General features: G+C 37.7%; 1 protein-coding gene across 2 annotated transcripts in view; it reads left to right on the top strand.

Moving 5' to 3' along the window:
* Positions 1 to 1,559: 1,559 nt before the first annotated feature.
* The window catches only part of LOC128652799 (oocyte zinc finger protein XlCOF6-like), a 147,806-nt gene continuing 144,255 nt past the window's right edge, over positions 1,560 to 5,110 (top strand). Inside the window, exon 1 of one of the 2 annotated variants that reach the window (XM_053705737.1) lies at positions 1,560 to 1,635. The gene's annotated coding sequence lies outside the window, so the exon portion shown is untranslated. Of the gene's footprint in view, positions 1,636 to 1,718; positions 1,761 to 5,110 lie in introns of those variants that run through there. The other variant, XM_053705738.1, reaches the window with a different exon arrangement.

Here is a 5,110-nt window from a genome sequence, read left to right as displayed (position 1 = left end):
ATGACTGATACCCACACAAACATAGCTGAATGTCACTAATTATGTACTGACTGATACCCACACAAACATAGCTGAATGTCACTAATTATGTACTGACTGATACCCACACAAACATAGCTGAATGTCACTAATTATGTACTGACTGATACCCACACAAACATAGCTGAATGTCACTAATTATGTACTGACTGATACCCACACAAACATAGCTGAATGTCACTAATTATGTACTGACTGATACCCACACAAACATAGCTGAATGTCCACTAATTATGTAATACCTGATACCCACACAAACATAGCTGTATTCACTAATTATGTAGATTACTGATACCCCCACAAACATAGCTGTATGTCACTAATTATGTAATGACTGATACTCACACATAGCATAGCTTGTATGTAACTAAAGTTGTAATGACTGATACCCCCCACAAACAAGCTGTATGTCACTAATTATGTACTAACTGATACCCACACAAACTTAGCTGAATGTCCACGTAATTATGTACTGACTGATACCACACAAACATAGCTGACTGTCACTAATTATGTACTGACTGATACCCACACAAACATAGCTGAATGTCACTAATTATGTACTGACTGATACCCCCACAAACATAGCTGACTGTCACTAATTATGTACTGACTGATACTCACACAAACATAGCTGTATGTCACTAATTATGTACTGACTGATACCCACACAAACATAGCTGAATGTCACTAATTATGTAATGACTGATACCCACACAAACATAGCTGAATGTCACTAATTATGTACTGACTGATACCCCCACACAAACATAGGCTGAATGTCACTAATTATGTACTGACTGATACCCACACAAACATAGCTGAATGTCACTAATTATGTACTGACTGATACTCACACAAACATAGCTGAATGTCACTAATTATGTAATGACTGATACCCACACAAACATAGCTGACTGTCACTAATTATGTACTGACTGATACCACACAAACATAGCTGAATGTCACTAATTATGTAATGACTGATACACACACACAAACATAAACAAGACAACAAGTTCAGGTTTACTTATCTTAGTGGTTTCCCATTGCTCATCTGCAGTCCCAGATAACAGCTTCTCTCCTAGAAAATAAAGAATAAAAGAAAATGTTGGGCCCCATGTGTAATATTTTACCACAACCAGTTCTTCCTGTTTCTAGCACAAATCCTAGGCACAGATGAGGTTCCCATTATTCAGAGTTGGAAAAAAAAAGACAATCTACAAATCTCTGGCTGGCTGTTTTAAAGCAGCCTATAATCAGGATCCCAGCTTCTTCCTTCATGAAAACACAGGTTCTTCTCACTGCTTTTTCACATTAGTGCTTCTTCCATCTCCAGCATAAGCCCAGATAACAACTCCTGGCCAAACACACAGACAGCAGCAGAAGGAAAGCAAAAAATATCCTATTGATTTGAGTCTCCCGCACTTCTCTGCTTCCTCACTCAGCTCTCTGTACCATGTGATCACTGCAGTCACGTGACTGCTGTGATGTCAGAGTGTCCTTTAGAGGGATAGAATCTAGCCGCTACCATTTTGCCGAGGGTCACGGTAGTTTCCTGTGTTTAGTCTGCGGGTAGTTAGTGCTCGCTACCAGGTCAGTAAATCAGCCATAGACTAATGTATGTTACTTGTTATATAGGGCTATAATGAGACGTGTACTTTATTCAACAGAAAGCAATGCACATAAGATATGGGAACGGCTCTGAAGTGTTTCTGCACGTAAGGGGCTGTGTATGAGTGAGACACCTCTACAATATATATCTGTATATACGGTACTGGTGGAGGGGTTGTGTTTGTGTGGGCCAATGGGAACCTCTTTATCATATGATATCTCTGTGTATAAGGAAGGGGGGGGGATTGTGTTTGTCAATGGGAACCTCTTTTTAATATATCTCTGTATATAAGGTACTGAGGGGTTGTGTTTGTGTTGGTCAATGGGAACCTCTTTTTAATATATCTCTGTATATAAGGTACTGGGGGGTTGTGTTTGTGTGGGTCAATGGGAACCTCTTTATAATATATCTCTGTATATAAGGTACTGAGGGGTTGTGTTTGTGTTGGTCAATGGGAACCTCTTTTTAATATATCTCTGTATATAAGGTACTGGGGGGTTGTGTTTGTGTGGGTCAATGGGAACCTCTTTATAATATATCTCTGTGTATAAGGTACTGAGGGGTTGTGTTTGTGTGGGTCAATGGGAACCTCTTTATAATATATCTCTGTGTATAAGGTACTGGGGGGTTGTGTTTGTGTGGGTCAATGGGAACCTCTTTATAATATATCTCTGTGTATAAGGTACTGAGGGGTTGTGTTTGTGTGGGTCAATGGGAACCTCTTTATAATATATCTCTGTATATAAGGTAGTGGGGGTTGTGTTTGTGTTGGTCAATGGGAACCTCTTTATAATATATCTCTGTATATAAGGTACTGGGGGGTTGTGTTTGTGTTGGTCAATGGGAACCTCTTTATAATATATCTCTGTATATAAGGTACTGGGGGGTTGTGTTTGTGTGGGTCAATGGGAACCTCTTTATAATATATATCTGTATATAAGGTACTGGGGGGTTGTGTTTGTGTGGGTCAATGGGAACCTCTTTATCATATAGCTGTGTATAAGGTACTCGGGGGTGTTTGTGTGGGTCAATGGGAACCTCTTTATCATATTATATCTCTGTGTATAAGGTACTGGGGGGTTGTGTTTGTGTGGGTCAATGGGAACCTCTTTATAATATATCTCTGTGTATAAGGTACTGGGGGGTTGTGTTTGTGTTGGTCAATGGGAACCTCTTTATAATATATCTCTGTATATAAGGTACTGGGGGTTGTGTTTGTGTTGGTCAATGGGAACCTCTTTATAATATATCTCTGTATATAAGGTAGTGGGGGTTGTGTTTGTGTTGGTCAATGGGAACCTCTTTATAATATATCTCTGTATATAAGGTACTGGGGGGTTGTGTTTGTGTTGGTCAATGGGAACCTCTTTATAATATATCTCTGTATATAAGGTACTGGGGGGTTGTGTTTGTGTTGGTCAATGGGAACCTCTTTATAATATATCTCTGTATATAAGGTACTGGGGGGTTGTGTTTGTGTTGGTCAATGGGAACCTCTTTATAATATATCTCTGTATATAAGGTACTGGGGGGTTGTGTTTGTGTGGGTCAATGGGAACCTCTTTATAATATATCTCTGTGTATAAGGTACTGGGGGGTTGTGTTTGTGTTGGTCAATGGGAACCTCTTTATAATATATCTCTGTATATAAGGTAGTGGGGGTTGTGTTTGTGTTGGTCAATGGGAACCTCTTTATAATATATCTCTGTATATAAGGTACTGTGGGGGTTGTGTTTGTGTGGGTCAATGGGAACCTCTTTATAATATATCTCTGTGTATAAGGTACTGGGGGGTTGTGTTTGTGTTGGTCAATGGGAACCTCTTTATAATATATCTCTGTGTATAAGGTACTGGGGGGTTGTGTTTGTGTTGGTCAATGGGAACCTCTTTATAATATATCTCTGTATATAAGGTAGTGGGGGTTGTGTTTGTGTTGGTCAATGGGAACCTCTTTATAATATATCTCTGTATATAAGGTACTGGGGGGTTGTGTTTGTGTTGGTCAATGGGAACCTCTTTATAATATATCTCTGTATATAAGGTACTGGGGGGTTGTGTTTGTGTTGGTCAATGGGAACCTCTTTATAATATATCTCTGTATATAAGGTACTGGGGGTTGTGTTTGTGTTGGTCAATGGGAACCTCTTTATAATATATCTCTGTATATAAGGTACTTGGGGGGAGTTGTGTTTGTGTGGGTCAATGGGAACCTCTTTATAATATTATATCTCTGTATATTAGGGCTGCAACTAACGATTATTTTCATAATCGATTAATCGGCCGATTATTTTTTCGATTAATCGGATAAAGATAGAATCAATAATAGTTTTCTATGTTTTAAATAAAATCCATATAATGAGTGTTACAAATATAAACTTCAGACTAAACTTTACATTAACACAACTGTTTCTTCAATTTTTAAGCAGCAGAGCACAGTTTTATAATTAAACAAAACAAAACCACAAACTATTTGAAAAGAGGTAGAACTAGAAAGAGTTAGACTATCACTGTTAATAACATTCTGTTATTCACTCTTTCAGAAACTTTGCATTGAAATGCAAAAATCTCAACATGACCACATGCTTCTGGCTAAGGCTGGTTCTCTGTTTTCATCTATATTTCCTGCAGCAGAGAAAAGGCTGTTGAGGTGCATAAGTAGGGTTTTGCCAATTTCACCAAAGTGGGATATTTATCTTTGTTAGCTCTTCACCAATGCTAAGTGTTTTCTACCTTCGCAAGGGGCCTCTCAATAAAGTAACCCTTGACTTCATTCTAACATAAAATATCTTGAATATCTGCATGCAATGGTAAATAACCAGCTATAAGGTTAAGGGAAATATCTAGTCCGCTCTAAAAATAACAAATATATACTTATAAAGGTTGAATCTGGTACATATCATCACAATTTTTTAAAAATATAATAAAACAATAAAAAACAAAATCAGCAGTGCTAAGGACTGTATATCAATAACAGGACAAAGCCTTACACATTTATTTATACAGTACATATAATCAGCAATAGCAAGCAATACGCTAATAATTGTGCAAAGAGATAATAGTGCACATCAATTTAAATAACTCCCATCAATCTAGGGGCAAGGTGTAAACAACAAGCTTGTCACTATATCATGAAAAGCATAGTTCCAAATCACCTGATTTAATATAAACAATCCAAATGATGACTATTATATCTGGGTTGCACATAAGCCAGGGGTAGTTGTAAACGTATACTGTCCTGAAAAAGTGAAAAGTAAAATGTCTGTAGACGTCCTTTAGGCTAAGGACATAACCATAAAACACAATACAATGTGCAGGAGTTCATTGGAGTGAAGCATCTGGTGTTGTGCACAGACCAACTAATTGCAAACCAACTAATCGATTAATCGATTATGAGATTCGTTGACAACTATTTTCATTATCGATTATGACGATTAGTTGTTGCAGCTCTACTGTATA

Source organism: Bombina bombina, chromosome 3, assembly GCF_027579735.1.
Source record: "Bombina bombina isolate aBomBom1 chromosome 3, aBomBom1.pri, whole genome shotgun sequence".
NCBI classification, from domain to species: Eukaryota; Metazoa; Chordata; class Amphibia; order Anura; family Bombinatoridae; genus Bombina; species Bombina bombina.
This window is presented reverse-complemented; position numbering and strand designations above follow the sequence as displayed.